Raw genomic sequence first — 11,615 nt, 5'->3', positions numbered from 1 at the left:
TCGTAGATAGCTAGAAAATTACATCTTTATTATCACCATATTCAAAGTGAAATCTAGTATTTCCCTTCATCAGAAATGAAGGAAACGAGCTACAGCAACGCTTGGCTTTGCCACACTGCCAATGAGGTGCTTTCATGTCGCGTTTCAGTTCTCATGTGTATCTCAAGGCTGTCATTTACATTTCATCTTGACCTTGAAATAGACTGTGTTTCTTAGACCTGCAGCTAGATCTTGTTATTTAATGCATTAGAAATGGAGCATGTACATTACCATATTTTAAGACATTTTGATAACTCTATTCCAATAAAATTGTTTTCCTTTATCAACCTGTGTGTTTGTTTCATACATTTGAAATCATTCTGAGCTGAGCCGAAGGCAGAGGCTTAAACCACTGAGCCACCCAGGGGCCCACCGAGCCTCAATTTTTGAATGTCTGACGTTCTAAATTTGTATGATGGTTTACTCATGGTGTTAACTCTCTTCTCCTCTCCTTGTACTTTCCAGAAGCTTAAAGTTAGGTCTAAAGCCTTGATGAGATCTAAGTTGAGTGTTTTGGACAAGAATATCGTAAGTGAATCAGACACGTGAAAAATAGCTCATCATCACTAGCCATCAGGGAGATTCAAATGAAAACCACATTAAGATGTCACCTTACACCAGTTAGAATGGCCAAAATTAGCAAGACAGGAAACAAGGTGTATTGGAGAGGATGTGGAGAAAGGGGAACCCTCTTACACTGTGGGTGGGAATGCAAGCTGGTGCAGCCTCTTTGGAGAACAGTGTGGAGATTCCTCAAGAAATTAAAAATAGAACTTCCCTATGACCCTGCAATTGCACTCCTGGGTATTGACCCCAAAGATACAGATGTAGTGAAAAGAAGGGCTAACTGTACCCCAGTATTTATAGCAGCAATGGCCACGGTCGCCAAACTGTGGAAAGAACCAAGATGCCCTTCAATGGACGAACGGATAAGGAAGATGTGGTCCATATACACTATGGAGTATGATGCCTCCATCAGGAAGGATGAACACCCAACTTCTGTAACAACATGGATGGGACTGGAGGAGATTATGCTGAGTGAAATAAGTCAAGCAGAAAGAGTCAATTATCATATGGTTTCACTTATTTGTGGAGCATAACAAATAGCATGATGGACATGGGGAGATGATGAGGAGAAGGGAGTTGGGGGAAATTGGAAGGGGAGGTGAACCATGAGAGACTATGACTCTGAAAAACAATCTGAGGGTTTTGAAGTGGTTGGGGGGGGGGGTGGGAGGGGGGGGGAGCCAGGTGGTGGGTATTAGAGAGGGCATGGATTGCATGGAGCACTGGGTGTGGTGCAAAAACAATGAATACTGTTATGCTGAAAATAAATAAAAAATAAAATAAAAAAAGAATATCTTAAGCGATGCTATGCACTTCTCAACAAGAACCCATGAAGACTCTGAAGTCTGGCTGTCTCATCGGTGACGCTAGTTCTGATCACTGGGCTGAGGAGGTCAAGGCCATTTTGTTTTTTCATAATCAAATAGTATTTAAATTTATGGAGATTTACGCACATATACAAAAGTAGAGGGGATGGTATGATGACCTATGCATCAGTCGGACTCGATGATCATTAACATGTTAATGTGTTAATACCCCCCACCCACCCCCGCCCTGCTACCGACCATTCCTCTCAGCCAAAATCCCTAACACAAATCCCACACGTCATATCTATTTCCGTCATAAACAAGTCAGTACACATCTCTTTTTCATTTTTTTCTCTTTCTCCAAATTTTTAATGCCACTTAGTTGACACACAGTGTAATATTAGTTTCCGGAATAGAATTCAGTGATTCATCACTTACAACCCCCTGGTGCTCATCCCAGGTGAAGGGCTCTTTTTTAAAGATTTTTTTATTTATTTGACAGAGAGATCTCACAAGCAGATGGAGAGGCAGGCAAAGAGAGAGAGAGAGAGAGAGAGAGAGAGAAGCAGGCTCCCTGCTGAGCAGAGAGCCCCGACACGGGACTGGATCCCAGGACCCTGAGATCATGACCTGAGCTGAAGGCAGAGGCTTAACCCACTGAGCCACCCAGGCGCCCCTCTTGTTTAAATACAGTACTGTTAATACCCTTAAGAATAAATAACTTCTAAAAAATAATAATAAATAAATAAATAGCTTCTTAGTATCTTCAGTATCCAGTCAGCAAGTAGATTCCCCAGATTGTGTCATACATGTGTTTTCATGAGTGGTTGGTTCAAATCAGGATCCAGACATCCAAATCAGGATCAGGATTCATACATTTCTTTGCATTTCATTTGTAAGATATCTCCCTTTTTCTTGCCCTCTGCTTGTCAGAGACACTGAATTACAGAGAACTAGCGCGCTTTCATAAAATAAATCCTTTACAGGACAACTGAATGTCAAGTGTGCTAATATGAGTTCAGGGGACAGTCAGGTGTGTTGATTTGGCATATCTTTGAATACATTCTTTTAGCAAAAATAGTAATCAGTCATCAGTCGGTATATTAAATCACCAGCCAGCAATAAGAAAAACATATTTTTTTTTCTTTGAGACCAAGCTCCTTTTTAAGTGTTACTTCTGACGGAACTGTGACCCTGACTCTCTCCCTGGAGCTCAACGTTTGCCTCCAATCAAACCTTCGCTTTTCCTAACGCTTTTTTTTTTTTTTTTAAAGATTTATTTATTTATTTGATAGACAGAAATCACAAGGAGGCAGAGAGGCAGGCAGAGAGAGGAGGAAGCAGGCTCCCTGCCAAGCAGAGAGCCCGATGCGGGACTCGATCCCAGGACCCTGGGATCACGACCTGAGCCGAAGGCAGAGGCTTTAACCCACTGAGCCACCCAGGCGTCCCTTCCTAACGCTTTTAAAATGAAATCAAATGAGATGAATGGTAATTACTGAATATAGAGCATTAAGAAATCAATTTAAATCAAAATCCCCTCCTAACAGAACACCGATTAAATTAGTGTCCTGGGGCTACCATCACCAGGTGCCACGAGTGGGTGCCTTAACGTCAGACGTTTGCTGTCTGCCGGTTCTGGAAGCCAGGAGTTTGCGATCAGGGCGTGGGCCGGACGGCGCCCCCAGGCTGGGAGGAAAGCCTGCCCTGCGACTGTCGCTGGAGCTCCAGGGGTGAAGCTTGGCCGCCCGGCTTGGGGGCCGCTCCGCCCTGTGCCTGCGCCCTCACCGGGCTGTCTCCCTAATGTTCAGATCTGCATTTCTGGGTGTGTGCCTGTGTCCAAATTCCCTCTTTTTATAAAGACACAAGTCGTGCTGGGTTCAGAGCCCTTTGGACTCCAGTGTGAACTCATTTTGACTAATGACATCAACAAAAACTCGATTTCCCAGAAGGCGGCCTTCTGGGAGACGACGTTAGGGCCTGGACAGACGCATCTCGGGGAGCTCCATTCGACCCCTCCGCAGCCCGTGTTCGGTTTCCAGTGGATGCAGGAAACGCTTCTGGGCGAGGGCGCGAGCTTAGGGCGGGGAGCAGGGGGCGGTGCCCGGCAGAGCGGTCTGGACGCCCCGACGGACGTGACCCTGTACGTTCGCTGGAATTAAAACCCGGTGAATCCATACATGGGTGAACCCTTCATTGCCTTCCTGGCCATCCACCGCTTCGCCTCTTCTCTGCTGGGGTTTTTGCCTTTGAAAAATCCTGCACACCCCGCACCCCTCGGTGAAGACGGTTCAACTCGTGCCCTGACCGACGCATTGGGGGGTCTTCTTTTCCGAAGCGGAGGTTTTCCGCGCGTCTTCCGGAGCCCGACAGCGCGTCCCGCCCCGGCGCCAGCGGCCTCCCGCGGCTGCGGGGGTGCCAGGGGCCGCGGGAAGGGCAGGGGCGTCCCGGACGAGGGACCCCGTCGCGGCTGTGGGCAGAAACGCCCGGCTGTGGCGCTGAGACAGCGGGTTTGGGGACACCTCGGCAGCAGAAGGTCTCCGGAGACTCCCGCGCGGCCGCGGGAAACGCTCCGTCTGGGCCGCTGACTTCGGGGAGCCGTCGGAGGAGCCCCGCCGGCCCGTTGCCTGAAGCGGTCCCGGCGGCTCCAGCAGCCCCGGCACCGCGAGCCCTTCCCGGGCAGAAGGCGACGGCGTCTGAGGTCAGGAGTCCGCGCGCCCCGGACGCCCCGGGCGCCCCTGAGCTGCGGGCTCGTCGGCGCCGCCCAGCGCCCGCACAGCAGCCTAACGACCACGGTCACGTGCGGGTCAGGAACACGCAGTGCGGCCTCCGGGCGAACCCCGCGGCCTCGTTCCTCCGGAGCCCTCGATCCCTGACGTCTGAGCCCGGCCCCGGCCCCGGGCGCGCGGCCGCCGCCGTCCCCCTGCCCCCGGCCGCCGCCGTCCCCCTGCCCCCGGCCGCCGCCGTCCCCCTGCCCCCGGCGGCCCGGGCCGCGCGCTCGCACGTCGGGGCCGAACCCCCGCCCGGTGGTGGGTTCTCAGACGGGGTCGGTGTCGGCAGGTCTCCGCGCGTGGCCCCGTCCGAAAACGAGGAGCCGCCGCTCGCCCCGCGAAGGGCGACACGCCGGCGCCCCGGAGAGGAAAAAGACGCGCCGCCCAACGTGGGGCTCGAACCCACGACCCTGGGATTAAGAGTCCCATGCTCTACCGACTGAGCTAGCCGGGCAGGCGGAAGCCGGCCGCTTCCCGGAGCCTTTCAGCGGAATCCGGCGCCTCCGACCTGCGGCGGGACTTGGGCTTCTCGCTGGTCTCATTTCTCCTATTTCGGGGGACGGAGTTGTTCTCTCCGCGCTGCAGCCGGTTCCTGAGTCTGCGCGCGCCTGCGGCCCCCCAGCGGCCGGGGAGGGGCGGGGGCGCGGGGCGCGCGCGGGCGAGGGTGGGGGGCGCGGGCGGCCACGGCGGCGCGGGGGGGGCGCGGGCGCGCGGGCGGGGGGGTCGCGGGCGGGGAGGGGGGCGCGCGCAGCCGCTGCTGCCCGAGACGCGAGCGGGCGAGGGGGCGGGGGCGCGGGGCACCTGCTCTCGTCCACCGGAGACCCCGGGGCGTGCGCTCGCCCCCCATGAACGGGGGCCTAGGAAGGGTCCGACACCTGATCCAGTCGGTCCTAGAGCTCCCCCACCCCGAGCGCGTGTTCGGCCCCGATGCAAGGGGCAGGGGAGGTGCCGGATACCTGCGTGGACGCGGATCCTGCAGAAAAGCTCAGAACTCAAGGCACCATAGTAGAGCTCGCTGGCCTCCGCGGGCCCGTGTGTCCTTGATTTTCTGGAACTTTTCTGAGGTTTTAGGGGATTTTGCAACCAAAGCACGGCATATTCTTCACACAGTAGGCGGTAATGGAAAAACGAAGCAGTCTCGGAAATTAACTGAAAATACCCTATAGTGTTGCCTCTCCCACAGATCTAAAGGGGTGAGGACCTTTATCTCCTAGACTCAGTGTGGGAAGGGACACTACTTCAAGGCTCTCCCCCTGAAACTGAAAAAGCAAAGACTTGTTTTGCTTTTCTAGCAGGAACTGTAATTATCACCACCTAGTTCCCCACGATGAAGGAAGGAGTCCTCTGCTTCATGGGAAGGAAAAATCCCACAAACGTGTAGGATCAGAAAAAGCATAATTTCGCAAACCCTTAGAAACAAGGGTTATCAAACTGTAATTAAACCATTCGGCTAATAGTTGGTGGGGAACTGGACATCCACACGGATCAGAGTGACCGGACCCACATGCCTCACACGCGCAGGATGGGCGGTGGGATGGAAGAATGCACAGACGGGTGGTCACCACCCTGGGAAAGTCATCTGAGTTTTGCTAGTGGCTTTCCTAACTAATCCTCAACAGGGGAGTGTGTCTTTAGCAGTGATGCGGTGTGAAGGTCGCGGGACCAGTAGCCTTTGTTTATTCTACCCAGAAGTGTCCTGTGTGTTATCTGCCGGCCCGAATGACTCCCGCTCTCAGGAAGCAACCAGCTGGGTGACGCCACTCCGACGCAGTAACACAAAATCAGAAGGTGGAAATGCTTTTGTGTTTTTTTTTTTTTTTAAAGATTTTATTTATTTATTTGTCAGAGAGAGAGTGAGTGAGAGCGAGCACAGGTAGACAGAGTGGAAGGAAGAGTCAGAGGGAGAAGCAGGCTCCCTGTGGAGCAAGGAGCCCGATGCGGGACTCGATCCCAGGACGCTGGGATCATGACCTGAGCCGAAGGCAGCTGCTTAACCAACTGAGCCACCCAGGCGTCCCGCTTTTGTGTTTTTTTAAGGTTTTACTTATTTTTAAAGATTTCTTTAATTTTACTTGTCAGAATGAGAGAGAAAGAGAGAGAGAGCACAAGCAGAGCAAGCGGCAGGCGGAGGGGGGAAGCGGGTTCTCCCAATAGGGGAATCGTTCCCAGGACAGAGGGACCATGACCTGAGCAGAAGCTGGGTCCTTAACCAACTGAGCCACCCAACGTCCCTGGGGGGTGGGGACTCTGCAGGACAACGGGCCCAGGGTCTTCAATGAGAACTGTGTTTCCAGAAAGGACTTCTGCTCCATGAAGAGGCCCAGGGGCCATACCAGGCAGATGGGATGGGCGACCCTGGATTGGACGCTGTTCTGGGTAAGGAGCTGTCCAGCAGATTTGGGGATCAACGGGGGGAAATGAACATAGTTGGACTATCCGGTGAGCTGAAAATTCACTCTAGGAGAAAGTGGAGGGGACTGATTGGAAGAAGGGGACTGCAAGCAAAATGTAATCTCTCCTCTCAGGAAAAAGAAGGCCACATAGTAAGTTATTAATGGTGACACTTGGGGCTAGGAATCCCAAGTTTTACTTTTCGAATTTTTGTTTGCCTTTATTCTCTAGCTTCCTAAAATGCATTTAATCCTTCCAAAACCGTTTTTTTAAAAAGGTTATTTAAAAAAAAAAAATAGATGAGGGATGCCTGGGTCATTCAGTGGACTGGGCGTCTGCCCTCTGCTCGTGTCTTGATCCTAGCGTCCTGGTATCGGGTCCCACGTGGGGCTCCTTGTTCAGCAGGGAGCCTACATCTCCCTCTGCCTGCTGTTCCTCTGCTTGTGCTCTCTCTGACAAGTAAATAAAATCTTTTAAAAAATAAAAAATAAATTTAAAAAAATAGATAAGAAAAAAGAAAGTAAAACAGAGGTAGGACTGGTGAATGAGACCATGACCCGTTTTCCACGTTCATAGGTTGCCTTACAATTAGGCTGACAGAGATGAGAACCCAGAAGTCCTGAGTTCCTCTCCTGTGTAGGAGAATTGCCAATGTGGTCCACACCTTTCTAGCTGTCCAGGCGAAGGAGGAAAGCTGATCGTGGGGCTCATGGTACCTCCGATTTTTTTTTTTTAAAGATTTTATTTATTTATTTGACAGAGAGAAATCACAAGTAGGTAGAGAGGCAGGCAGAGAGAGAGAGGAGGAAGCAGGCTCCCTGCCGAGCAGGGAGCCCGATGCGGGACTCGATCCCAGGACCCTGAGATCATGACCTGAGCCGAAGGCAGCGGCTTAACCACTGAGCCACCCAGGCGCCCCGGTACCTCCGATTTTAAGCCATTTAAACCAAACCAATTCCTGGGGTACCAGGACCAAAATGATACAACTCCACAGAGCCTGTTACTCAGAAGGAACCACTGCAGACCAAAGATATCTGGATGCTTGCTCCTTTAGAAGTGTGTGTGCGTGTGTGTGTGCATGTGCACGTGTGTGTGTGCGTGTGCGTGTGTGTTTCTCTTTTTCAGAATGGTGGTGAAATAACTCATGACGTAAAATTCCCTTTTTCAACCTTTGTGAACCCCGGGGCTCTGGGGTAGTAAGTGCCTTCATGTTGTCGGGTCACCATCATCCATCTCCAGAACTCTTTCATTGTCCCAAACTGACACTCTGGCCCCATTAGACTCTAGTTCCCCGTGCACCTCCCGCGGACCCTGGGTCCCACGATTTGACCCCTCCCGGAGCCTCACCCTAGTAGAATTATCCAGTCCTTTTCTTTTTGTGATGGCGTATTTCACCAAGCCTATTATCTTCAAGGTACCACTCTAGCAGGTGTCGGAAAGGCCTTCCCGTTCAAGGCTGAGCCGTATTCTGGTGCGTGTCTGTGCCTCCTCAGGTTTATCTCTTCGTCTGTCAAAGGGCATCTGCCTTGCTTCACCTTCTCCCTGAATGTTGGTGTGCAAATATCCGTTTGAACCCCTGCCTTCCTCCTTTGGACATACTTCCCAAAATGGAATTTCCGTGTCCTTGGGTAATTCTAAGTTTAATTTTTTGAGGCCGTTCTGCAATTTTTAGCCTTTGTGCAGACCACGTCCCTAATGCGGGCCTCTATTTCTTCAGCTGCAAAATAGGAGGGTAGGGGGAGTGAGGGTGGGCTTCGGGAGGCCCTAAGGAGCTCATGACCCAGTGCCCACCCAGGCCCCTGGATGAAAGCCCTGGTCTCCGTAGACTCTCCCCAAGTACGACGAGGATTCTTCCCAAGAAACATGACCTGACTGCCAGTAGGTGCTGGTCCTGGGAGGCCTGCAGGGGAGGGTGGACGGATGGAGGATGCGGGGCTAAGGCTGCACAGGCCCCTCTGCCTCACACCACCTGACCCCCACGTCTCCTGCCCCTCCCGCTCTCCATTCACTTTCTTTGTTCTGAGGCGTGGGGACAAAGGCAGCGGCCTGAGACACAAAGACACTTGAAATCTCTCGCAGGGATTTTTCATTCCAAGGGACCTGTAGCATCTTCCAGAGTCACCACGGAGATGGCTGAGCTAAGAACCAGCCCGGTGCCCTTCCCTCTGCCCTCTGGGTACCAGACTCCTCAATGATCTGGGGAGACCTCTGAAGCCAGCGCCATCTCTCAGATATTTCCCCTAAAACTCTCCAGGCTTGTCCACTGCCGGGATGAAGTCCGAGGTCGGACCGTCAGCAGACCTGCCTGGCGTTGAGGAGTCTTGCTTCACCTCTGGGCCTTGATTCCCGACTCCCCCCACCCAGTCCCAACCCTGCTGCTCCAGCCACACTGAGCTGGGAAAAGAGGACCCTTGCATCCGCAGGCCTCCAGGAGGCCAGTGTCCTTCTCCCGGGCCCAGTGTCTCACTCCCCACTCTCCTTTGCCAGCTGCATCCCGGAAGAGCCCGGTCAGGAGGCCCCTTCCCCAGGAAGGCGCTGCTGCTTCCCAGATGGTGAGCGAGCTCTTCTTTGCACACACACGGTCAAGTACACTCCCTTCTGCCTCAGCGCTGTTTCTCGGCCAAGTGTGCAGGAAGTCAGCGCACGGGCATTGGTCTGAGACCAGCTGGGTCCGGATGCCCACTGGGAACCCATATAGCCTTGCTGTTCGCAAACCGCCTCCCGGACCCCGGAGAAGCCTGTATGCATGACTTCTGTCTGGCCCGCAGAGCGCTGGACTTCCTCACTAGCCTGTGGGTCTGGCAGGAGAGGCCTGGTTTAAGTGAGGAGAATCCTGCCGCGTGCTCCCACCAGGGATCTCTTTCATCTCCAGGACACGGGCTTGATGTAGGGAAGGAGTAGCCCCGGCCAGCGCTGGGCATCGTGGGGATGGGGTGAGGTGGCCGGGCGGTTCAGCAGAGGCCACACCCCGCTGCCAAGTTCACCCAAGGCTGTCAGGAAGCCGACAGGTGACAAGAGCACAGGTAAGGAGGAAGAGGAACCACAACCCTCCTAGGCTCTCAGCCGGCATGGAGGCGCGGCCTCGAAAAGGGCAGGCAGGTCCTCCGAAGCTCGCACCCAGAGCTACCCTCCAGCCCGGCAGGGCCACCACCTAGCACGGACCCACGAGAAATGAGAAGTGGAAACACAGCCCCACAAGACCCGTACCCCGCGCTCACAGCAGCGCTGTCCCCGACAGCCACGACGTGGAAACCGCCACACGTCTGCCATCCAGTGAGCAATAATCTCACCGTCTACCGGGAGCCCCACACAGCCTTCGGCCAGAAGTGCAAGACGGCTCAGGCGGCAGCCGAGATGTTCCTGAGGACATTATGCTCAGGGATAGAAGTGAACCAAAAAGAGCAGGTATTGTAGGATTCCATTCATGAGAATTGTCCAGAAGAGGCAGATCCGTGGAGATGAGACACAGTGGAGGCAGGTTAATGGCTGTGGCGGGGGTGGGGGGGTGGATGACAAAATGTTCTAAATTGCATGGTCTTAATTCTACATCCATACATGAAAAACTCACTGAACTGTGCAGTTTAAAAAATGAATCTTATAGGGCCTCCAGGGTGGCTCAGCCCATGGGGCATCTGACTCTTGATTTCAGCTCAGATCAGGGTCTCAGGATGGCGAGATGGAGCCCAGGGTCTGCTCTGCGCTGGGTCTGGGGCCGATGGGGTTCTCTCTCTCTCTCTCTTTCCCTTTGACCGTCCCCTCTCTCTGTCCCTCTAAGGGGAAAAAAAAAAAAAACGTGAATTTTATAGTATGTAAATTATATCTCAATAAGCTATTTTTAAAATATTTTTTTAAAAATTTATTTCACAGAGAGAGAGAGGGAGAGGGAGAGAGGTCACAAGCAGGCAGAAAGGCAGGAGGAAGCAGGCTCCCGAATGAGCAGAGAGCCCTATGCGGGGCTCGGTCCCAGCACCCTGGGATCATGACCAGAGCCAAAGGCGGAGGCTTTAACCCACTGAGTCACCCAGGCGCCCCTAAGCTATTGTTTTAAAAAGAAGGGGGGGGGGATGCCAAAACAGAATAGGAGTTTAGATATATTCTAAATATTTAAGATAAACGTTTACTTTTTTATATCTCGTCAGTATGGTTAGTGACAACATACAACCTCATTCTGACAAAAGGTCAAATGTCTAAAGTCTGAGTCTCTAAACCCCGGGGGAGGTAGGGCCTGGAGCCAGGGGCCGCCGGCTTCCCGAACGACCCCCTAGTTTGGTCTGTGACGTCAGGAAGCGTCTCTCCCGCCCCGGGCGCCCGATTCTTCATCTGCATCCCTGGGAGAACTACCCCCCCCCCCCATCAGGGTCCTGATGGCGGTGCCTCCCCTCTGACCTTCTGGGCAGCGCTGGCAGAGCTCCGGGAGGGCTCCCACGTCCTCCCACCGGGCCCTCCGGGCGCCGGCGCAGGTTGGGGACAGAAGGGGAACTGGGAGCCCCGAGCGCTCACAATGGTGCCATTGTGAGCCCGGCAGAGCCTCTTTGTTCTCTTCCGCGCCATCCCCCGCCGTCGCCCTGCCCCGGAGCCGGCTCTGCGACGGGCGGGCCGCAGGGCTGGGGAGCGGTCGGCGGGACGGCCGCGGGGTGTCCGGCCGCCAGGTGTCCCCGGGGCCGGAAGCTCGGTCATCCTGCCGGGATACGGGCCTGGCCGCGGCCTCCGGCTCACCGCGGCGGGGCTGGGCCTCCGCGCACCGGTGCCGGCTCCGCGCCGTCGCGACCCGGGGACGCCGCCCTCGGCCCTTGCTCTCGCGCCCCGCCTCGGTGCCCACGACCCGGCGCCGGCCTGCGCGCTGTGTGGCCGCGCGGGCGTCGGGAAGGACGACGTTGTGCCCAGAGGGGCCTGGGGCGCAGAGTGGCCGAGGCGCCGCTCACGGGCCCTGACGGACAACGCCGCCGGCCGGCACCTCCCCTCCGCAGGGCGCGCGCGGCTCGCGAGTCCCTCGCCGGGACCGAGCCCCTCCCTGAGCCCGGGCTGCATTTTCGGGAGAGTC

General features: G+C 54.5%; 1 non-coding gene across 1 annotated transcript; it reads right to left on the bottom strand.

Annotated features, from left to right (window-relative positions):
• Window positions 1-4,564: 4,564 nt before the first annotated feature.
• On the bottom strand, window positions 4,565-4,637 carry TRNAK-CUU (transfer RNA lysine (anticodon CUU)). The gene has a single exon. It is a non-coding gene; the product is annotated as a tRNA-Lys (tRNA).
• Between the last annotated feature and the right edge of the window lie 6,978 nt (window positions 4,638-11,615).

Source organism: Mustela lutreola, chromosome 7 (genome assembly GCF_030435805.1).
Source record: "Mustela lutreola isolate mMusLut2 chromosome 7, mMusLut2.pri, whole genome shotgun sequence".
In the NCBI taxonomy this organism is placed as follows: Eukaryota; Metazoa; Chordata; class Mammalia; order Carnivora; family Mustelidae; genus Mustela; species Mustela lutreola.
This window is presented reverse-complemented; position numbering and strand designations above follow the sequence as displayed.